Raw genomic sequence first — 26,082 nt, forward strand, 5'->3', positions numbered from 1 at the left:
GTCTGCCAGGGTACATGCAAAAATTATGGGCTGTGCAGTTTGCCATGGTTACTGATATTTGACTGATTTAAATTTTAGTATATCCACTGATAGGTGATGTGTAATAAAATAGTTGTTTTAATAATAATAATGAGTGATTCTGTGCAAACTATAGAATCTTGTACAGCTAAACTAGCTTGACAACGACCTGAATCAATTAAGATAGTATATCTTAGTTTGTGATTCTATCAAAGAGTAGCTGCAACAACATCAGGAAGCTCAACTGGAATTTACTGAAGGTACAGAATAGTTATTTAAACCAGTTGTTGAACCCCAGTTTTATTTACAGCAACTGAAGCAACATGAAAAGGTATTAAGACATTACCTGAAGATATTGCTGGTTATCTTCAACTTGCTCTATCACCCAATCAATATCTTAAACCACAACGTGAAGTTCAGCCTCCTCAGCAACCTCTTCAACCACCACTAAATGTTAGAACTACCATAATAGATACATTTTACTGAGGAAGGTATAACTGCTGTCAGGAGTCCAAAACAAATACTTAACATTGCCACATTTGGATACGGTAGAAGACATCAGTGTGTAAAACCTGAACATATTTAAAGTCTAAAATCTACTGATCGGGTCAGAGACATTTATTGTATTTTTAATAATACTCAGCAAATCAGATCCAAGGAAGATAATAATGATTTTAAAATCTTTAACCAAACAGTTGAGAAATATGTTGAATGAGCACAACAAGAAAGAAAAGAAAAAAACAAGAAGAAATGAAGTGTAAGCTTGAAAGAGTGACAGAAGAAAGAAAATCAGGTGTAAAAACTAGCTTTTGAATAAGAAAAGAAAAAGCAGATGAACAGAAAAGCTAGATCTAGAATAAGGAGAGAAAAAGCAGACAAAGAAACAACAAGAGAGGGGCTTACTCATGATGTGCAGAAACATCATGGTTATAAGAAACAAACACCTAAATCACAGCTAATTTATGATAAACTTTGTCTCAATAATATCCTCACTGATGTTGATCGACTAGAAATTTTGATTGGTGTAAGACGAGCCAGAAATAATTCCCCTGAAATCATCAGGGAAGCAGCTGCTGTTCGCATTTATTTATAGGTGGCATCATCGAAGAAATTACCAATGATTACTACAGCAATTGATCAATTAGATATCGGTGATAACAAAATAACATGATTATACACAATGCTCAACATGAACATGTGACGGTCAAGGATGTAAATTCACAATTACCAATATATAAAATTATCTACTTAGATGGGATTGGTGATGCTATTCAAGGTTTATATAGGCGGATAGCCCTAAAAGTGATCGCAATTGCAAACAATTAGGAATGAAAGCCGACAAAGTGAAAGCTTACAAAGTTGTTCATGATAAAGCTATTGGTGCTGTTGGTGATGCTGCTGGTAAAGCATTCTCAGTGGTGAAGGACAGACTCACACGATTAATACAAAAACTGCAGCCACAGCCAGTAAAACTACCCAGTACCAAAGTGATGCCAGCAAGTGTCAGTAAAATAATAAATCAAGCTGCAAATGAACAGTTGAAAGATTTGGCTGGCATGCCATCACAGACAAAACAAGCCGCCAAGAGAGAAAAAATATATATCTGCAAGTTTGATAGTGGGAAGTGGCTTGGCCTAACATCATTTTAAACAAGTGTGATAGTGGGAGGTGGCTTGGCTCCAACATCATTTTAAGCAACAATTAATATAGTAAAATGGTCAGGTGTGTATCTGATCCCACATTTGACATGGACACGCCAATCCTCAAAGATGAATCTGTTTGTATTTATAAGTATTATTTTTATGATGCATGTATACCTGATGCACGTGGATGAATTGAGCTACAAGTTTAGGATACAGGTAGATATTTTCTGCCTGCCAAAGCATTCATTGAGATGAAAGGGAAACTTTTAAAAGCAGATGATACAGCATAGGGAATTGGAGATCAACTTGGTTTTGTTAATAATGGCAATATGGTGTTGTTTAACAGCACCACATACAGCACTGGCAGTAAGAATATTAAATCATGTCTCAAAAATGTTGACGCTGTTATGACGATACTTGGTCTTGCAAGATATCCTGATGTTTATTCATGGTCTGCTGGTCCATCAATGATGTTCATCAAAGATGACACTGAGAACTGTAATCTGACAATGAATATGGCTGGAACTCAAGTCAAAGCAATAAATGAAAATTTCAACCACATAGATAAACATGATAAATGTGTTAAACGGTGAAGAATTTTCATGTGCCTTTCCACTACCTCATATCTTAGGATTTTGCAGAAATGTTGGAAAAGTTATCTTTGTTGCTAAACACAAAGTTGTACTTGTTTGAAAGGACAATGATGACGATGCAATTTGGTGTCTCAATACAGTTTATGCTGCTAGGTGAAACTGACAAAACTTTCATTGTGATACCATCACTCATTGAAGAACAATGTATGCTTTCTTTAATAACCACAGACACCACTCAAAACTAATGTTAGTGGGTTATTTTCTTGGCAGATATCATCAGCACAGGAAGTTTCAATACCACAACATATATTTATAACACTTCAGGATAATTCCTGAGTAGGTTCATAGACATGAAACCCATGGGTACATAAAGTATTCTCATTTGTCCACCAACACCTTAGAGCTACATTGTTTTATTTGATAATATTACAGTGACTGTTCTTTAATAAGCACCAGGAGCAGCTGGTGGTTGTACTACATGAGCTCAAAAATGTATGTCAATGACCAATTGTGGGAACAAATTACAGTGCTCCAGTGAAAAAAATTAGATCAGATCCAGCATCCCACTGAGAAATCTCCAGACCAGAATCAACATTCTGATCACACCCCATAAATGATATCAAATGATCATACACACATGCAACATGATTGTTCTCAAAATCAAGCAACACTTCTTCAGATGGTTCTCGATATCCATTTATTCTCAGAGAAACTTTACTAATCCCAAGTGTGTCAAACACCATTGGAAAGCATATAATTATATCATTCGTAATTTTGTATAAAATGTTATATCGTCATCTCAATGTCACCCTGACACCCAGTCAGATTAAAAAGCTGTAATTGGCATGAAAAAAGAATTGTGGATAAACAATATCACTAAAATCAATGGAATTGCAAGGCCCAAATAAGCTGGCATTGAGTGAGCATCAACTCAGACACTTTAATGAAACTGGTATCATTAGTCTCTATGGAAGTTCTCACCCTGGTTCTCATTGGGTTGCATACGCAGTTAAACCTCATAGTATTGTTCATTTTGATTCACATGGATTGGTGCCACCAAAAGAATTTTTAAAATATGTAAGTGGATTTGACACCCCAATCTGGTACTTGACATTACCAACACAGACACTGACAGATCCGCCTATACGTGGTGTTATGTATATTTAATTTAATTGTTTTAAAAAATTTTATTATTCTTATTTCATTACATGTTATTGTAAAGTAACATTGTACATTGGACTTGACCTTGTCCAAAGCTGAGTTCATTTCTGCTTGACCTGATTGACTTTTAAAAAATTGTATTCTGTGTAAACAACTAATACATAGCAAAATTATTCTTGCTGTGTGTGTGGGCTTAATATCAGGATCATTTGTAGTAGATGTAAATATGTTTATTTGGGTCTGGGTTTTGGAATTTTCTGAGTGAATCGAGGTTATATATTTTTATTTTTTGGGTAAACATTAGGATCATTTTAGAAGGTTTTTTAACATTAAGTAATCTTTTTTGCTGTAGACAGTTCTAATTGTGATCTGAGGTCAAGTAGAGACTATCTAATTTTGTAACTGAAAGGATTTTTTTATTCACGCTTTAAGTTTTAGCACAATCAAGTTATATGAACGGACCTTTAATTTCAGGCTGAATTTTATTTCATCAAATTGTTGAATTAAAGTATTTATTTTCTCTGGTTCATGTTCAGAGGCCATGACAAGAAATTTTATAATGCTCTTACAGATTCATGGTCAGAAAGAACAAAATAGTTTTTTTATATAACCAAGTTTGGCATGGCTTCATTGTTCAGCAGTTAAATAAAAGAAATGGACTTATCCTGAAAGTTCTTTTCAACCAGTAGAGCAGTGGTTCCCATAAGAGATATGTATACAACATTTATTTCTTCAAAGGTCTTAATCTTTCAAAAACATTGGTTGATATTACTTGGTCTGAAGTGCTCACCTTTACTGATTACTGCCATCTCACTTTTGTCTTGTTATTTTTGAATCTTGGTCTTGGCCAATGTGCGTGTATGAGAAAAGCTTGCCAATAGCTTCTTCTTAATCAGTGGTTCTTCCAGGGTTTTTTCTGTGTTCTTCCTGCACCAGTTATACTGGCAGCCATGTATAGCCTGTCAAGTGTTGAACAAAAATGGCACGAAACCTACAACAACCTTAGTCTTGTATGTTTTAGGAGCTCGATTTGAAAGAATTTTCATATACATGTCTTACATGGACCATCACTAAGCTATTGGCTGATTGCTGCGTCTGGACATGGCAAAAATGTTAAATATATACTATTCTTCACAGATCTTGAGAGGTCCAGAACTATCATGAGATTTGATTGGTTCAATCTTGAAGTTGTCAGTTTTCGTTGATTTTCCAACCTGTGTCATTCTGGTTCATTGTTTGCTATATTTGCAAAGTGTTGTTCCTACATGGTCACTGGATTCAGACCTTGGGTAATTGTCCACCATTGAAAATTTCTTGGCCTCTATTGCTGCTACAGAGTCTAACTTGTGTCTCTTAGGAGAAATAGTTTCCTTAGACTTGTTGGCAGCCTTGCATTTTATCCCTCCTCCATCGTGTGAATTTTCCTTCTTTGATTTATATTACCCTCCATGCAGACGTTTTTTTGTAAACTTGTTTATCCACATACTAATGATCAGCATACTTGACAACTACTTTTGAAGTGATTATAATGTATATTTTTTATTTTTAAACATAAACACAGACAGCTTCTTAATTAGACTAATTGTTTTACTTTAAATGCAGTATCACATGCAGAGATTTACCAGTTTGTGTAATTTATCAAAAATTAAAGAAAATTATTACTGTTGTTTAAACAGTTCATAAAGGAAACTGATACAAATGTCAGTAAAGAGGCTTTCATTATTTTAATTGCATTGACTCACTTTATGAATATCTGGGATGAGTAAATATAGAAACAAAGCCATTTTAAAATTCTATTGATTAATGATTCCCACTTTGTTTTGTTTGAGATGTTTTGATTGGCTGATACAGTTTAGTTACTTAGCGTAATATGCAGTCAGGTGGTAAACAGAACATGTTCACTTCACAGCACTTATCATTGACCACTCAATAAGTCTGATGTGTCACGGGATGTGAATGAATAAATGGCGGGAGGTTGACTCAAGCATTCAGTATGCCCAGATGAGATCTTATTCCAGTTGCAGAGACAACATTTTTTTAGCTTATTTTTATGCCATCAGCTAACATTCCAGTCACGTTAAATACTTCAGAGACAGGTATAAAAAAAAACTGTGATATAATACAAGTCACGGCAAACAGATTTGGGAGCAAATTGGATGGTTGTCTATATGGGTGTTTAGTGAAATCTGAACTTACTGTCACATCCAGCCTTTTTGGCTGGGGACCCAAAGAGATAAAATATTTAAGGTCGTGGGCTGCAGGAACAAAAACAGTTACATATCACTAATTATGCATATTGATGAAAATACATGTTTTCAAAGGACTGCCTGCATTTCATGTTGATATCCCAAATCTAAGTGGAAACAAGATTTGTTCATACAATATGTACAAAGTGTTCTGTGCTGTTGGTTGACAAGTTGTCCTATTTTTGTTTCCCCAACTGAAGAACATTGAGGGACACAGTAATTTCTTGTGGAATTTGTCCATTTGCTGTTTGAACTTTGTAATTTTTGAATGCTTGAAGGGAATTCAGTGAAACTTTGTGTAATCATGTGTGTCAATAAGATGTGTCATATACTTGATCCAGGCTCTGAAAGGTCAAATCAGAATTTAAGATCAAAAGTTACGTAGGCAATATTTGTGTCCTCTCAGTAAATTTGAATTGATGAAGGGATTTCATGAAATTTTGAACAAACATGTCAGCAAGACGATATGATGCACAATTGAACAGGGGCAGTACTTATAAAAATCAAGGACAGAATTGAAGGTTGAAGGTTACATATGCAGTCTGAGGAAATATTTGTGTAAGTTTTGTAACTTTTGAACAAATATTAGGATTTCAATGAAACTTGATACATATCTCAACAAGAGTTGTTGTTGTAGGGTTTAACGCCATTTTTCAGCACATGATAGGCTATACATCTCAACAAGACAAAGTGTTGCATCATTGAACTGAGCCAGTACCTCAGAAGTCATACTTTAAATTGAAGATCAAAGGTTATATAGGTAATTTTCATATATGCCCTGTAACTTTTGAACCTGTACAGCAAATAACAGTTCATTTCAATGAATGTATCTATGGTAGAATTAATTCATCTTGGACTCTTTGCAGTCTGTAAAGATACATTGGTTAGCTTTTATTAATTACTGGTATGAGAAAAGTATATTGGTCATCCTTATGTTGTACAGTAGCAATAGTCATGTTAGGTGACTATCAATATACAGGAGTTACTTATTATATATACATACTGTACTTTATTCATAAGCTTTATCAAATTCCTTGTCCTCCACTGAGCTGGTCCTTTTCCAGTGTTACAGGAATCAGCATGTTATGTATATTTCTCTTGTGTAGAAGAGGTATTGTGTTAGGATGTATATAAACACATTGTTATTGAGTGTATTGACTTCATCCCATCAAACAGAAGTTTTGTAATGTGAATTCAGTGAGGGAACTTTATGAAGATGTACCACCTGAGAAAACCTAGCTTGATACAGCACATTTTGACAATATATTTTATGGATTTTATACATTTTACTTCATGTGTACATTTATTTTGAAGGCTTTATCTTCACACACTTTTTGTGCCGTTTCATCATTTTGAGTTTTTTAATGTTACTTTTGATTGGCACAATATAGCCATTATTGTGCTGAGGTGCTGTTAAATGCTAATGTATACTCAGTATGCCTGGAGTTCATGAATGGCCAGATAAAGTTAGACAAAATGAATAAAGCAAGTTGAGTGGTTGCTTGACTTGTTTTAAAATAGGAAAAATGCATATGGCTTGAAATAGTGCTTTTGAAAATTCTACTTGTTCATCTGTGAAAACCAGCATCAAGGTATGGGATTTGATCAGCCCTGACTGTTTCTCATAGTCACACAAGTTGGTACTTGTACTTAACATGTGCAGTGCTAAGTCAAAACTAGGTCATGTGATCTATATTTTGTATTTTGCTCAGTTTTTCAAACTGTTGTGTAAAGAGTTGTATAACTTCATGAGAAGTACTAATCTCTTGAGTCAAAACAAAAGTCACTGTGACCTAATTTTCTTGGTCCATTTATCTTTTGAACTTTTGCATTTACCTCATTTGCTATTACTGTGGAGCAGTTGATGGACCTGATTCATATAATGCATTATGGGAAGTACTACTACTTGCAGACATTAGAAGGCTTTGCAATCTGGCCAAACTGCATTTTGTGATTTTCCTTTATTAAAATATTGTTTTATTATTATGCCATTTTTGTATAAAATCCATGTATTATTTCAGAATTGTATACTATTAAGAAACAATTTATGTTTGCAGTATTGGTTATTATGGATTTGTATAAATACATCATTGAGGATGGGGTACTGACTATGTCATCAAACTAAATACATATATTTGGATGCAGTTTTAAAGTAACCAAATATAGTTTTTAATAACCAATTTTTTGCATTGTATTAACTTCACTTGTCAGATGCAGTTGTATCCTCCTATTCAATGACTGATTAATTTATCTATTCTATTTTTGATTATTTTATCTATTCAGTGACTAAGTTATCTGTTCAGTGATTAGATAATTTATCTATTCAATGATTTATTTAATCATTCATTATCTATTCAGTCATTAAGTTATTTATTCGATGAGTAATTTATTGATAGGTTAGTGTTTAAAGGCATTATGCTGCATGAACCTTTATACAGTGTCAAGTCAGTTGGAGTGAAGTACCAAACCCAAATACATTCTTCATACCGTTTTGAGGCAGGATTTGAACTGTCTTCCTTCTGTTTGCAATTAACAGTTACATGCAAGTTCAGATAATATACTTTCATTAACTGAAAGAGATTTTCCTTTTGTTGTTTTGATACTGCTGTCATTAACTCCAATAATATTTTTTGTATTATAGTGTTGGAAGTTCCATCTAGAGTCCCATTGCTATCAATATGATAATGTTCAGTTCTTGAGCAGATATTGACACATTTTAGAGTCAGAAATTCTCCCATTTAGGTTGAAGATAAATCACATTAAAACACTTTTTTATATTTCATTTCCTAATTTGTGATCTCATTAATAGTTCACTGGCCAAATTAATTTCAAGGATGGTCTCCAAAAGCATAACTTGATCAATATAGATACATATACCAAGTTTACCTGTGGAAATATAGAGCATGTTTTCAAAACTTTAGGACAAAAAGTTCAGCCTTGTCACAGATCTGTGCCACATGATGATTGACCGAGTTGAATTCTCATCTGAGCAGTTTACTCACATAAATACATCTCCATGTGCACATAGTGCTTCCTTACAGTTACATGTATACAGTTGTTTCACATTAAAGAATAAAAATGAGTTGGTAAATGGATTTATGTCTTGAGAAACATCTTGCTTTTTCAGAATTGAGAAACATAGCAGGTTTTTTTCACAGAAAGTGCATAGAGGTTTTTGCATATAAAATGATAATTTGTGTTTAATTTATTCCACAGGGAGTATCTGAATAACTATAAATATTTTGTCCAAGAATTGTTTTTAGTTCTATAAATAATTACTGAATTTATTGTCATTTAGGCACTGCTCCAAAGTTGGCGCCCTTTAGTTTTGAACTGTTTGTTGTTGTTGTTGTTGTGGGGTTTAACGCCATTTTTCAGCACACGATAGGCTATACATGGCGGCCAGTATTAATGGTGGAGGAAGAACCCGGGAAAACCCCGGAAAGAACCACCGACCCTCGAGAAGCTACTGGCAAGCTTTCTCACATACCCACATTGGCTGAATCTTAGACTCGAACCGCCGCAGACAGAGGTGAGATGGCAGTGATCCGTAACGAAGAGCGCTTTAGACCACTCGGCCACTTGGGGCCCCTTGAACTGTTTGAAATTTCTTTTAATATATATGCTTCCAGATTTGAAATGAGTTGTAAAAGTTGCCTGACTTGGAATGAATATGGTATATAACTTTCTAGATAGATAATCCAGACTGTTTTTTTTAATATTTTGCAGTCTAATGTGAAACTACGTGTTCGGGCTAGGAAGCTACTCCATACTTTGGTATACATATAATTTGGAATTACGCCTCAAATCATCACCAAATAAGGTAAGTAAGTAAATTGCTCAATTTTATTTTCAAAATTATGAAATCTCACACACAAACAGTACAATGTATTATATTGGGGAAGTGTTTGTTGCATTAAAAAATCAATTAAAAGAGACCTGTGTTGTTTTATCACTTTGAATATGTCTTTTGTATCAAATCAAGTAAGGAAGGTACAAAGAAAAAATTGAAAGGCAAATCTGAGCATAAGTTCTTGTGGTCACTGCTGTTATCAATATTCATTTTATTCAACTCCATACACAATCGGCCTGCCTGTTAACTGTTATGCAGTGTATTGTATGTTACGTTTAACAGCAAGTTTAACCATTTTACATTTTTGGCACACATTTATTATGGATGGACAAATTTAAGAGTAAAGTCTGATCATTATAGCTGTGTAATTATTTTTCACGTAAGAATTTTGTATGTGCTTTAAAATCTTGAGAGAAATTGTTCACCGTCAAGTCAGTGAAGACGCGTGACCAACCGTAGCTGCCATTTCACATACTTGAAATTTACAAGTTCTTTTTCTGCGTCTACATCACTAAGTAATCTGAATTTGATAATTTATAAAACTAATTGCTTCCTACATCAATATCAGAGCCTTTACCTAAGTTTTTGAAGCTTTCATAGTTATGATTCTAATCGTGAAAAGTACTGAATGAAATCCGTGACCTCCATTTTGGAAAGTGGAGAATACGACCCAGTTACTTTAAATAGCAGATTTCGACCAGAGCAGAAATAGCGACCATGTGATCTGACATAATGGTCATTCACAGCAATGAATGAGGTATCTAATAGGGGGTTTTCCCCAAAAGTGGGTCTACAAAAACCTGCAAAAAATGGCCGATGTTTACAGCAGGCATCAAAAGGCACTTCCATGCGAATGGAGTACAGGCATCAAAAGGCACTTCCATGCGAATGGAGTAGAGGTGTCTAAAGGCGCTTCCATGCGAATGGAGTAGAGGCGTCCAAAGGCACTTGCATGAGGTAAAGGGTTAATAATGATTGACCCATGTGATTTTTTTTTTCGTTTTACTCCTACCACAATCAAATCCATCATTCGTTCGATTGACAATGTTTCTTGAAAAGAGTGTTGATCTTTTGTATTGCAAAAACCATCTAATTTGGATCAAATAATAAAACTAGAATGTATCCAATTCAACACACAAATTAGTGATATAGTACACACTGTGTGAAGTGGTACACGTGTTAAGCGAACAGAAACCATGTGGAATAATGTTTTTGATGATCTCCTCAATATACTGTAATTTATCCTGAAATTAATGTTGCTGTATGAGGAAAAATAAACAAAGTACGCCGTTATGAAGAGATATTTATTCACAGTTAATCTCAGCACAATTATAAATTGAGTATTCAACATTATAACCTGCCAACCCCCCCCCCCCTTTTGCCTTTACATCAATCCCTTTATTGGTTTTGGATTTTTTTTATATAGGTCCCTCAATAACTCGCGCCTCACTTATAGTGTGGTTGATGTTTTTGGACCCCAATGTGTGTGAGTTATCGGGGGAGAGGTATACTGCACTTTTGTTAACTAACAATTCATTCGCATAAAGCATCATACAAACCTAATGATAGTCAATTCTAAGCATAAATGATTCCTGTATCATTTAAGACAAATTCAAACAATTATTTTAAGACTCATATCAAAGAAAAATTATGTATGAAATTAAGAAACAGTACCTTGCTTTGAGATTCACTCTCTTTCTACTTTAGCAGAACCATCTCCTTATACCCCTGGTTATGTGTCTCATAAACTCTCAACTACACTTCCCTTGGACAAACTTTTTGAGGGTTTTTGACTTTCTCTAGAGTCAAGACCTTTCGTATTGTACAAAAACTTTGTCTAATTTTGTGATGTGAGACATTTATAAAACACAAGACTTTGCCAACGAAACACATCCAAACTGTTAACTTACCCAGTCAAAATTCAGGTTTATCTAACTACCATTATATCATCTGCTCCTCTCTGGCCTTCACAGATTCATCAAGTGATTTTAGTTTCTCCAGATCTTCTGGGCAATGCATGGTCATCGATGTCCATGCATGAAGCACTGTATTGTGTTAAAGATTGTTCCATTGTTTCAATTTATTTTCTAAATTCCTGTGAATACTGATGAAAAGGAACCAAAGTTAGCGCCATATCTTGGCCATCTTTATATATTTAAAAAAAAAAATTGACACTCTTAACAGAATCCAAAGTTGGCTTTGGAAGTCTGCTTGCTTTCCAATAAAATAACCTTTGAATTGATATCCATTAGGAAAACAAAGACAAACCAGTTTCAAAGTATCTAAAGTCGGCTTCCAAGGTCAGCTTGCTTTGTAATAAAAATAACCTTGGTTTTTAATGTCCTTTTGGTGAGTTCAAATAATGAGTTTACTGCTCACTGGCAGTTGTGATTATCCACCACCTGGGCTTCTATGTGCTTGGCATCTGTAGTTGTAATTAATACAAACAGGCAATTATGTCTGCGGGTAAATAGTATACACAGCAATAATTCACTTTAATGATACTTTTATAACCCGTGCTAGCAAACAGATTGTCTGTTTGAAGTGAATGTGTTTTCAAATAATGATTCTTATTTGTGAAATACTGTCCTATTGTTGATCCAGGTATAATTCAGTTTTGGTTATTTTTGCACCTAACACCATGTCATGTGTGAATGACAGTTGTCTTGAAGATATCGGTTGATTATTTCCCTCTTGTTTGCAATTTTGTTGGATCCATTTTTCAGTTGGATAACATATTCAAACATTTGAGCCCAACCAAATACGATTTGTTTCTGAATGGTCATGTCAGTGAATGTGGCATGTTATCAGACATAAGTGATACATGCTACAGTATGGAAGCCTATGCTACATATATGGATTTTGTAGATATATTTTATTCTTTAATGCTCATGTTGAAAAAAAGGAATAATTGATAATATAAGGTTAGTTTCTTTCTTTTTATTATCAGATAAGCATTTTGTTTATCGATTTTATTGCAACATGCATGGGGGGGTGGCACTAATGCAATACAAATTTATTTTCTTTCATAAGTCTTGGGATATATTGCCTAGGTGACAAAAGTTTCAGCATAAGTTCTGGGACAGGAAAAAAAAAAAAAAATTTTATTGAGTCCCAATACATATGGTAAATATGGTATCCATGTTTCCTTTTCATGAGAAGTTTATAAATCTTGTGGTATATGAATGATACAGCATACATACCGTGTGTATGTGTGCGTATTAATGGATTGATGGATGGATAAAAGAAGAGAGAGAGAACACAGCCTCTGCCAAATGATGTTTTGTTGTTTAGCTTTTTTTAAAATTCTTCAGATTTAGGCATTAGATATGTTGCTGACATTGTATTTGATTTATCTTGCATTTGTAGTTTGTTGCACATGCCTCTGTAATAATCCAAGATATTTCTCTACCGCTTTACTAGAGATTGTAGTACACTTAACAGCTGAAATTTGCCTGCCAGCAAAAGTGGTTCACGTAAAAGTGATGGAGATGAAATATGACACACAAAAAAAGGATTATACAGTATTGTCAGACCAGGTAGTTTATTATCCTGCAGTCTTGGCAGTATACCTGAGAGTCTGAAGACTTTACAGTATGATTAGTCCAAATTTTAATTAAAGCCAGCAAGATCAGATTATATGTCAGTTAACATTTTGCTTAAGACAAGTCATCCCAAAGACTTCAGAATTGGTACTATCATCTGCCTGGCTTGGCACTTAGCATTAAGAAGTTAGTGTTAGACTTGTTGGCCTGGTGTCAGGTTAATGTGACTGGGTGGGACATCATGCTGCTTGTCTGCGGCATGATGCCTCAGTACTGGACATCACTATAAACTGCCACACTGCAGACATCATAGTGATATGACTGGAAAATTGTTAATGCTACATTAAAAATCCAAATCACACAGGCACACACACACACACACACACTTACTTTTGTAAAAGCTTAACTGTGTAGCAATATTATTCATATTTGACAATATTTTTAACTTTTCAATGACACAAACAGTATAGAGAAAGCTAGCCTAAAGCTTTCATCCTCGATAGCTTTCTCTATATTGTTTGTGTATGTGGTTGAAAAGTTAAAAATATTGTCAAACACACACACACACACACACACACATGCTAGAAGATGAAATGGTTGGTATATTTATATACAGTACATGGTATTGACAAGTGTTTAATTCAATTCAACAAATGTAATTTTCTCACAGCACATTATCTAGATAGCATTCTGCATATTTCACAGAAAATAGCCTTGTCTGCCAGATAGTGCCCATAACAAGTCACTACTTCCCATAAACAAGTAGCAGGTCTTGTGTAAAAAAAAAAACTCTCTTACGCTGTTTTTTGCAATTTATGAATGGAAAGGAGAAGAAATCTTAAATACGCCCTTGGTTAGGTCAACAGAAGTCAATGAACTAGTTAATATAGTTTTCATGGAATGACAAAATAATTTGGAAACAAATTGTCATTAGTTGACTTGAATGGGGTACATATAGCCTTGTGATTGAATATTTGATAGCAAACTTGAATAGGGTACATATGGGCATGTGATTAACTATTTGATTGATTTATTGTGTTTAACAGCATATCATCATACAAGTGATAATTTTGTGCCAAGATGGTTGTAGTAATAAAGCGCCTTGCAGAGAGACACATTATGGCAGCAGACCCAGACTGATTTGGGTGAATTCGAACCAGCAACCCACTAATTAGGAGTCCGATTCACTAACCACCACATGTCCTTGCATTAAAGCAAGGGAATTTGTCTAGGTTTAAATCTGCACAAGATCAGAAGATAAGTTCCTTACAGTTTGTGGCACAATGCATTAAGATGTTGTGAGATACCAGATGGTGGTGTCATGTTATTTGCTGGTACATGCTACATGCTACTTGACAGGTATAAATAGGAAGACTTGCATTAAAATTTTCATGTATTATGAAGGCCAATCCAATTCTTAGCGCTACCATAATTGTCCTATTGATGAATATCTTTCAAACTTTAGACATATATTCACATCTTGATATATTTCATTCACCCATCTTTCAAGAACATCTACCCATCATCATTATTGCTACCCGTGGCCAGCTATCTGCTACGCTTCCTTATCACCCATGGCTGCCTGTGCCGAGATCTCCTTATTTCTTATGAATATGCATAAACCTGAATAACCAATCACTGTGAGTGCAAGTAAAATGGTTTTGCCATTGTGACCCAACATGACCGTTTGCTATTTGAATGACCTAAGAAGTTTTCTTCAAAACACAGTCACTTACATCTAAATATAAGAAACTATACTTTCTCTTTGTGCCAATCTTGAAGAAGGATAGATAGAGATTTAGATGACGTTAGTAACATAACATTTTTTATGGCTTGCTAACACTTCCAGGTTATTTTAGTTGTGAGAAGGACCCATAAATCATTTGATAAATAATTTAAATTATCTTTCATGCTGCTAATGCAGTCATTCCTGTAATTATTAGCACATTAAAGTTTATTGAGGTTTTAAAGTTGCTCTGTATTTCCAATGTTGCTGTAGGAAAAACAAATTAAAAAAATATAAATGAAAGTCATGTAATCTTTATAGAAAAAATGAAAGAACACAAACTTCTCAGTATATTTATTCCATAAACAACAACCAGAAATCTGCAGCTGTTGTAGTAACTTGGAGAAAACCAGATTCACTAATCAGAGAGCACGTGTCAATGTGGTAGTCATGTGATACCAACAAAAACATTGCTGACATGTGCTCAGTACTTGATGAATCTGGTTTTCACTACCTTGCTGTGATACTGACAGATTTATGGTTATTGTTCTCAGAATATGTTGAGAATTAAGTGTGCATTATATTTATTTACAAACAATACGTGACTTTTTTATATAATATTTTTTAATTTTATGTACAACAACATCGGAAATTGTTTTTTGTTGATATGTGACTAAATGAATGCTGATATCATTGACAGGTAGCTTGTGAGATTGGTTTAGTCATGTGTACCCACTGTTCCATGTCAAATTTCATAAATGCTGTGGTTTTGTCTTCTCTATCAGAGAATTAAAGACAGTGAATGTTATATTTAAAACTTATGAGAAAATAAATTATAATCCTATAATTTCATGCAGTTAATCACAATGAAAGGTTAAGTTTGCTAAGTGATTACCCTAGGCCAGGGGCTTTCATGTGGCCCGCCAAGGGTTTTCAAGTGGCCTAGGAACAAGTCATCATTCACACTGACTCTGTTTATGTTACTCAGTTTATCAAATAAATGTGCTTCTTTTGAAGTTTAAGTTTAAGTTTTCAAATATTAACAACATATTAACTACTGAAAATTAATTAGATGTTATTTAGAAAAACCTTTTGTTTTTGCTATTTCAAATATTAATTATTTGACTTAATGAACTATGCGGCCTGCAACAAGGTGTAAATTTGTGTATGCGGCACTTGCACTGGAAAGTTTGCCCACCTCTGCCCTAGGCTGACACCACATGGTATTGGCGTTTTACAACTTTTCAGTTGGCAAATGACTGACCTTCACCCCAGCATAAATGTCCATATATTAAAGTTGGGGTGGGAAAGATCAAAGGAAACAGGGATTACCAAGCTACCTATTTTTTTGCGCAATTCTTCATTTTGCTGAGGTGCCATTTAAGATTACACATCCATCCATCCATCCGAATCCCTCCATTTCACTTCTAAACTTGTTTAATCTATGTGTGCATACGTACCTGAGTAAGAACATAACTTTGTGTTTAGAAATATTCAACTAATTTGCTGTTTTTCAATAATTCAAGTGGAAAACCATGGAATGATGCAAGTTTAAAAAAATGCTCAATACAGCAATTTCAAGTGGTAAAACCCTGGGATAATTAGTATGTCAATAACTGTAACAGAAGTTTTTATGAGCCACTTAGTACATTTTTGTTTACTAGCCTGGAATAGCCTGGAAAGTTTTGCTTACATCAAATTCAGGATTTGTCTACAAAAACATGCACCATGCAAGGTCTTGTGGGTATTTATTATTATGGAATTTTAAACGTTGAATCTAACTGACTATCCCTTTAAGTGAACTTAATGTTTACCTCGGCTTTAATTGTATAAAAATGTTTATCCATATGGCAGTTTACCATATTCCACCATGTTCTGGATTATACTTGCTTTACATTCCTGATTGTATTAGTGAAAAGGTCTGTTATAGTTCTTAAGAATTCTAGCATATCATTTCAACAATGCAACTTCAAGTTAATGGTTTTAGTCCATACTGTCCACTTGATGGGTTTTCAGGAATAGCTTAAAAGCTTGTTTAAGTCATTTTGTAAAAAAAAAATTTGGTTCAATGAATGTAGTGAAATTGAAGAGGTTATAGGGGCCAAGTTGCTGTCTTGAAGAGGTTATTGGGTCTATCAGATGTTTTGTAGAGTTTTTGTGATGGTGTTTAGTTGGTGCTCCTGAACGAGTGAACTAAAGTAACTATCATCAAGACCATTAGCAGAAGTAATTCAATTTGGTTGGAAGCTAATCTTGCAATTGCAAAGCTAAGTCTGTGTTTTTGAAGGTAGCTTCTAGTAACAAGGTGTTATACATATATATATATATATATATATATATATATATATATATATATATATATATATATATATATATATATATATATATATATATATATATGTCTACAGAAAGTGAACTTGAAACATCTAGAATGCAGTATAATAATAATAATTATAATAATAATAATAATGAGGACTTTGTATAGCGCCTAATCTTTAGAAGCTCTAAGTGCTTTACAACATTAGACAACACCTATAAGATAAAAAACATATAATGATATGATTACAAAGACAAATGAAATTAGAAAACATAGAAAAAAAACATGCTGAGAATATTTAAGGTAGGAAACATTATTAGGTCTTTAAGTTCTTGCAGTCGAAATAAGTGAGTTTTGAGAGCACTCTTGAATGTGATCACTGTGTCTTTGTGTCTAAGTTTAGTGGGCAATTCATTCCACGTTGCTGGGCCCTGGTATGCAAACAAACGCTGTCCATATGACTTATGAAGTAGTATAACTTTATAGTGAAGGTGCAGACCACCAATTCATTTTCAGTATAAAGATTTGTAGGTGAAAAAAAGAACAGTCATATTTTGTGCAGTAGATATTGCAGTTCACGACATGTATACTCTGATAATCAAAATGAAGTGCTTTGTGGCATTGTTTTTTCAAACATAAATATCCTTATGTCCCCAAATCAATAATTTCACACTGGGTAAACACAGGATAGTTGGACCTGGTGGAACAAATTTAAATCCTGTTGATGCACAGACTGTGTATGTATGTATGTATGTAGGTAGGTAGGTAGGTAGGTAGGTATCAATCAATCAATAAATCAGTCAATCAATCAATCAATCCTTCAACAGAGATTTCATTTGGTTAATCAAATTCAGGATGATACAAGATACCAAAACACAACAATGAATGAAAGTAGCAAATATATGAAAACTAGATTCACTATAATGTGATTCTGAAATACTTCAATGAAAAACATTAGAATCTAGAAAAGGAATGCCAAATATTGTGTCAAATATAACATTTACAAATTCTAGTATCTATTTAGTTATGACTTTAAGATTATATCATTAGATATATATTGGACCTGTTTTCACTTACCTAGTATATGGTACATACCATTCTATAAGCATATACCTAATGGAAGTAATGGTATCAAAAAATATATATACACATGGAATAGCATGAAATGAGCCCCATAAGGAAAAAGAGAACCAGAGGTAACAATCTGTGGTAAAAGTTATACTACATGAGCCAAAGAGCTACACATCTGCATTGGTTGTCTTACAACAAAATTTGCGGACTTTTATGACGAGACGTTGACAGATTTTGTTTCATTACAAGATAAGATAGTACTATTTATTGCTGTTAAGTTAGGACATGTTGGTTGATAGTAGGGCATGCATTTTAGTTTAGAATGAAGCTATACTGATTGCCGTCACCAACATGAGTCTATTACATGCATCATCATCATCAATAGACAACAAACAGTTTACCCTGCTTCCAAGAAGTGTCTCCAGCAATATATCAACTTCCTGATTGAATAAATCAACCCTGCCTCTCACCTCTAAAGTGTTGCTCAGAGAAAAAATTGCCATCTGCAAGTAGCATTTCAGACCTGAAATAAGATGTTTCACTCTGTTGTAAGTCTCCTATCCACAGAGTTTACAGATCATAGCTTTACCGACAGGCATGGAGGTCGCCAGTTTGAACCCTGGCCGAGTCATACCAAATACTTGTAAAAAATGGTACTAGTAGCTGCCTCGCTTGGTGCTCAGCATTAAGAGGTTAGTGTTCGGACTGGTCGGCCTGGTGTCAGTTTAATATGACTGGGTGGGACATGAAGCCACATGTCTGCGGCATGATTCCTGAGTGCTAGACATCAGTATAAACTATCACACTGCAGACATCATAGTAATATGACTGACATTTTTTTAAAGCCATGTTAAAAAACAAAATCCCCCCCCCTTGGCATCATGTACAGTTTCACTATTTCAGAGAGAGGCCACAGCATTGATGGAAATTTGCATCCAAGAAATCATATACAGTGTGATCCCACTTTAACATGGTAAGTTGGGGTCCATAGAACTCAACCATGTTATAGACCGAACTGTGTTATAATCAACTAGGTCAGTTAGCTAAAGAAAATGATGCATGGGTAGTAAAAGGGGGCGCAAAATTATATGTGCTTTTGGTTAAATGGCAACAAACTAGTCTGAAAAACACTTGTATCTTGACAAGTTACATTTGTTCAGTACAATCCATAATCCACAAGTACTGTACATGTATATAAGAAATCCATGAATTCGAGTATAGATCACATGTTATAAACTTCATGTATTACTTGGGCCTTGTTAGAAAACACAATGCATATTTATAAAAAAGATGGTAGTCCTCATTTTGATCTATAGCCGATTGTTACTTAACAATTCACTACAGTTGTCACAAATAGCACATGCCTATAGCTGTTTTGATGCTACATGTACATGTGCTTAAATTGGCCTTGATTTTGGTCAGCTGCAGACAGTATCATCTTGCCATTAGGCTACCCATGGGTTGAGGATATTGATAGGGAATGAAAACTTGAACAAATTAAAAAGTTTAACAAATATCTTTGCAAGATACCCCATCTTCAATTAACTTGACGGCCATGTATCTATGGTTTGAAAAAATTGGAAATTTTATTTGTGTTTTATGCCACTGTTACTAGTGACCATGAGCATAATTTTTGTGTGCAAAAATGAAACTTTTCATGGCACAATAAACGTGTTCCAGTCAGTTTAGAAAATGCAACAATCTATCAGTTTCCATTGCTTTTTATTTAAGTTTGGTGCAGACTTCCTTTGATGAAAGGTTATTTGTTTTTAATGAAGAGTGTAGTTGACTTTCTTTGACAAAGGGTCCATGTGTTATTGAAATTACCACTAAAGGACAGCTTTAGAGGAACAAACAGATGTATCTTTGTTATTGTGACAGCAACAACAAATAATTATAGGCCATTGATTGAGACAAATTTTTTCTTTCTTCATTTGCTTAGTATTTATTCAGAACTATCGATGTTTCAAAGATGATCAGTTTTCTTTGAAGATTCATCAAAACTATTTTTATTTCTGGGTACATTTTAAAAAAATAAGGAATTAGCCATTGTTTGGTCGATTGTAGCTAGTCCTGGTAGCATCAATAGACAAACAGCTAGATCTCCGTTTTTGTTTGTTTGGATTTTTTGTCATTTCTGGTGGTAGAGGGGATCTCAAGTGGCCAGTGGTCTAAAGTGCTCACCATTACAGATCACTGCCATCTCACCTCTGTCTGCGTGGGTTTGAGTCTTGGATTCTGCCAATGTAGGTATGTGAGAAAGTTGCCAGTAGCTTCTCGTGGGTCAGTGGTTCTTTCCAGGGTTTTCCCTGGTTCTTTCTCCACCATTTATACTGGCTGCCATGTATAGCCTGTCATGTGCTGAAAAATGGCATTAAACCCTACAACAACAATTGGTGACAAAGTGTTGCTGCCTTCCATGCAAACATCAGAATTTTTTAAAAAAAAGGCCTATTCAGATGAAGAATACACAGGTATTCTGTTATGACAGGGATTATTACAGAAAATATGAGTGTTCTGAAGGATTTAATTCTATGAGTAAAAAGAAGAGGAATTTTACTTACCATCCACATACAGAGGTCAGAAAAGGAAAAAAAATATTAGTGGCCAATAATCCAAAACTATTTCATCTGAAAGATCCATTATAAGATAATGCCTCATCCGGTTGCCCTCCGTTACCAGAAATGTTTAATATATATATATGTGTGTGTGTGTATGTGTGTATATATATATATATATATATATATATATATATATATATATATATAAAAACGCAGAGATGAATATAAATTGCAATTTGTAATACTGGCAAAGCCTAGCATGATCCCTGAATAAACTTGTTACACATGTTTTGTACTTTGAGGAAGAAAGAAACTTTTTTCAAATACAAGAAAAATACATGTACATGAAACAGCAGGAGCCATAATGATAATAAACTTTTTACACGTTACTTTTTGTACTTTTAAGAAAGATTTTTTTTTGTGCATGAGAAAGTACATGTATATGAAATTTCGGAAGCCATGCCACAACTGAGTTATATCTGAATTTGTGTTATAACAGAATGTGCTGTAGTGGGGGTCACACTGTTCTACTTGGTTTTAAATCCAGCTGAATGTTTCTGAAGTGAATTAAGTCGTCCCTTGATTACATATTTGCTTTCCAGGTAGTTTCTTCATGATTTTGAAAAACATCAATAATGTGCCAATTCCAAATACTTTTGCCTTCTGGTTCTACTCTTACTACATAGTTGAAAAGAACACTTTTCAAACCATGATTCTTAATTATTCTGTCAAAGTCTGGAATGAAACCTATCTGTTTGAAAGGGTTTGTCAAGTACTGACATAAATGCACAGTGAATATCTTTTACCAGAAAAAAGACCACTCACCCCCACACAGTCAGTTGAAAAAGAATAATTTTGCCTTTGCTACTTATGCTTCCATTGACCATAGTCCTAAAGTACTGCATGTTGCCTTAATAAGCAAACATTTATCTAAAGCTTGCATATGTGTTGCAGCATACCTCTGACGTAAGTCAAGTTCTTCCATATTGGAGTTTGTTTTACCTGACCATAGTTTGTATCTATATAGAACAGAAAGCAGAACAGTTCTTTTCCAAATTTTAAGACTTATTAATGGATTCATTCTGCCATCTCAGATACCAATAAAATAAAAGAGTTTAACAAATGTTTGCCTTTATCGCATGTTTCTTTTATTGCATCATTTGGTTTTAAGTTGTATGTTAGAGGTATGTCAGTATATTTCTTTCTTTTGCCTACTGGAATAGGAGATTAACCAAACAGAAAAGAAGGGAAAACAGTCGTTCTTTTGTTAGTAAACAAGATAGTGCAACTTTTGTCTGCGTTATATCTGAGTCTCCACGTTTTCACATTGTTAGAAATTATATCAAGCAAATGATGCATGGAAATATGCAAATTAGACATTACAGTTATATCATCTGATATTAAGATAAAAGGCAGGTGGAGAGGTGCAGGTTTTAGACCAATGAAAGTGTGATCAGTTGAGTGATCGAACCATCTATCATTATGAGAAAGAACCACACAGAATTTGTTACACTCTCAAACAAGGCTTTCAAGATGCACCAGGTCTTTCCTTTGATTCCAAGTCTTTTCAACTTGTAAAATTATCTGTTGTGCTAGGCTGTGTTGAATGTTTTAGCATTATCTAGAAATATAACATAGACAGAAGTATCTCCATCCATATTATAGCATATAGATTCTTTGATACAGAATGCTGCAGTGATACTGAGTCATTTCAAGAACTGGGTTTGGTGGACATAGTCAATGCAGCTCCTTGCCTTAAGCCAGTGGATTACATATGATCACTTTTGTTATGGGCCGTATCTTCTGTTTGATCCTGCTGTTTGGTACCATTTGAGTCAACAGCTTTTATCCCTTTCACCGTATTTACCTTTGGTGTTTCAATGAAAGGTTTGCCAACACTCAATATATCAACTAGTGTTGTTTGAGTCTGTTCCACACATTTTGTATTTATTTTTTCTTTAACCGTATTGCATATTCTATCCTCTAGCATTTGATGTAAAATCAGCTGATGAGCCTTGATGTTTTCCAGCTGGTTATTCTTTTCCCTGAGTGATACTCTTAAGGCCAAATTGTCTTTTGATAATTTCTTCTTTTCCTCCTTGTATCTTTCTATTCCAGATTGTAGTCTTGTTAACTGAATACCTCTAGTATGAATTTTTTTTACATACTTTGTTAAGTTTGTTTTTCAATTCACTCTTAATTTCGTCCTTGATTTGCTGAATAATGACTTGCATAAAATGCTTTAGATCCATTACCTTGACGTACACGTTCTCCATTATTACTGAAATGTCACTCGTCACCTGCAAGAGACAGTACTAAATTGTTTTCGAAATTTTTTGTTGCTGGCTCTGGTTCTGGTTCTAATTGTTTTGATTGTTTCCTAGATCCTTTTCTTTTAGATGCTTGGCTCACACTTGCATTTCTGTCAAGCATATCCATGTTTGGCTTGTGTCTCAATGCAAGGCTTTTCACCGCAGATTAAGTTCTTGTTGCCTGCTAAGAAATGGTACAAAATAAATATATCTGCAGCCAATCTTTCCTCTAGAGGTACACTACCACATCTTACTGTTCTCTAAACTATACGAGTTCAGGATAGTTGTCATTTTCTAATTTAGTTTGGTTGTGTAGTGATAGTCTAGTATCTTTTAAGTTCTTCACATTCAAATCAAGACACATTTTCCTTTTAAATTCCACTTCGTCCAAAGTTCCAATTTTTGAGTGGATTTGATGATATATATTTTTCTCAGTCTGAGTTGCGATCAAATCCTCATCTGCTCCTAAGTCAGACTTTTCATCACCACTGTAAAGCTCAACTGTCTCTAGTTTGTCATCCTTGTCAACAGTTTACAGGTCTGCCCATATAAAGTTAAATTTGTTAAAATCCTGTTAAAGATCACTTGCACTTCCTCTCAAGAAGGGGAGTCCTCTTCTACTGTTACAATAGTAGAGATCGATATGTAACCATTCTATGCTCTGATATCCCTCCTGCATCATTTAGCTGTAACTGTTCTCACCGTGTTAATGAAACATGTTACCTTGTGTAATCCAGATTTTCCATGCTGTAATGGTACCAGGTTTAACACACTACCATTATCATAATTCTCTCAGCTCATGAGTATGCAATCTGCTCACTATCCACTCACTAATCATAAGACATATAATGAATATAATTACTGGCACTAGGATGTGATGGCTCATAAAAATAGCTCACAAAATATATGTAATTTCTAACAATTGAATGATAATACTTGATGTGACACACCTATTCATCGCGTTTCCAACATCCAGGTCTATATGCCCAAATTTGAATCCAGATCCTAACTAGAATCTGAATCTAAATGGTAAACTACACATTTAGTAAATATGAACACTAAATCAGCTTGTTTACGTTCATGCAATTCCATGCAGTTCCATCCATTGCAGTAGTAATCCCATGCCATGTTTCTAGGAATGAAAAAACAAGGCACTGAACAGATATCTTTCAGAATATCTCCATGTTTTATAATGTCAAATGAAAACTGAAAGAAATTTGTATCCTCTTGGAAATTGCTGACACCATGGCATGTGTATATACACAGCAAATAACCATGATGTATGAGACATGAGGTGTCACACTCACCCACCACATCTATTTTTCCTAGAGGATCTCTCAATATAATTCAAGAAATCCAAATCCAACAAATCCAGAAATGGCTCAGACTGCAAATATCATCATCCACATCGAATAAACATAGCAAAGTTAAACAAGTCTGATTGCAAATTAACCAATGTACAATGTCTATGAAACAGTTATTTGAGTCACGAATCCTCTTTCAAACCAAACATATAAGAGAAATAATTGCTTCACATAATCCTGGTCAGAGTGAAAAATGCCCCCAATTAAAAACTCCACATCTAAAAAGGTGAACACTTCATGAATATATCATTAACATTTTTAAAGAATACCTTCAGATCTTATCACCAAATTTGGTGAAATACTCAGTGTCGATAAACTCACGACTTGCCCCCATGGCAGCCATGTTTGATTCCACAAACTATATGTATGTATGTATGTATGTATGTATGTATGTATGTATGTATGGATGGATGGATGCATATATGGTATGACTTGGCAGGGGATTGAACCCATGACCTCCCGCATCTGAGGCGGATGCTCTAACCTCTAGGCCACTGGAGCATACATACATATATACATACATAAGTACACATATATATATATGTATGTATGTACATGTGTGTGTGTGTGTGTGTGTTTTGGGTTTTTAATATAGCTTGAAAAAAATTTCAGTCATATTGTTACGATGCCTGCACTGGCAATTTATAGTGATGTCTAGCACTGGGGCATCTTGCTGCATACATGTAGCATGATGTCCCACCCAGTCACATTATCCTGACACCAAGCCGACCAGTCCTACTAACATGTTAATGCGCCAAGCGAGGCAGCTGTTAGTAACATTTTTAAAAGTCTTTGGTATGAATCGGCTAGGGATTGAACCCATGACCTCCTGCATCCGAGGCGGACGCTGTAACCACTCGGCCACCGGAGCGGTGTATGTACATATGTACATACCTACATACAGTACATACATACATATATAAATACATCAGTACACATATGCATGTATGTATGCATGTTGACTGTCAATCTATCTTGTAATTGTTCTAAAATCCCTCTGCTCCCTCTGCCTCACCTTGCTTGGATCCTCATAAGATTCACAAGTATTCTAGTGAATATGCATGTTTTGTTTCGTTGGTCAAAGACTTGTAGAGATTAATCAGCTTGTGAATTCCATTGTCATGACCATTTTTGCTGTAATGTCACTTTTTACTATTTTTACTGCCATACTGTAGATAAACAGCCAGAGCTGTTTTGTTTGTGTTTTTGATTTTACATTTATCAGGTTCTTTTTTTTAACCCAAAAGTAATAAGAAGCAGACAGATAATTATCTAAAACAAGTACTGTTTTTGTGTAACTAGCAGGATTTATAGAGCTAATTGAAGGGGCAGAATATTGTTTGCTTTACTAAACATGTTGATTAGTTGGAGATTCTTTTAAGAGATTTATCTGACAGTCTTAAAGATCCGTTACTTTAACAAGGATTAAACAGGAAATTTTCCTCACCCAATAGGAAATGATCAGTTCATAAGTTCTTGAATCTGGAATACAGTCAGGAATAAAGGTTTTGTTTGTTTTTTGTGGGTTTAAGGCCATGTTTCAGCACACATAAGGCAATACATGGCAGCCAGTATATTTTGTTTAAGAACAACCTGGGAAACCCCAAGGAAGGAGCCCTGATCCACAAGAAGCTCCTGGCAAGCTTTCTCACATACCCATGATGACCATGAC

General features: G+C 34.6%; 1 protein-coding gene across 3 annotated transcripts in view; it reads left to right on the forward strand.

Moving 5' to 3' along the window:
- The window catches only part of LOC149803241 (uncharacterized), a 269,706-nt gene that overhangs the window by 86,868 nt on the left and 156,756 nt on the right, over nt 1–26,082 (forward strand). Inside the window, exon 4 of one of the 3 annotated variants that reach the window (XM_089952884.1) lies at nt 9,391–9,484. The exons of the other annotated variants lie outside the window; for them this stretch is intronic. The gene's annotated coding sequence lies outside the window, so the exon portion shown is untranslated. The remainder of the gene's footprint in view (nt 1–9,390; nt 9,485–26,082) is intronic. 3 annotated transcript variants of the gene reach the window in all.

The sequence above is a fragment of the Sinohyriopsis cumingii genome, chromosome 3 (assembly GCF_028554795.1).
Source record: "Sinohyriopsis cumingii isolate HCF-2022 chromosome 3, ASM2855479v2, whole genome shotgun sequence".
In the NCBI taxonomy this organism is placed as follows: domain Eukaryota; kingdom Metazoa; phylum Mollusca; class Bivalvia; order Unionida; family Unionidae; genus Sinohyriopsis; species Sinohyriopsis cumingii.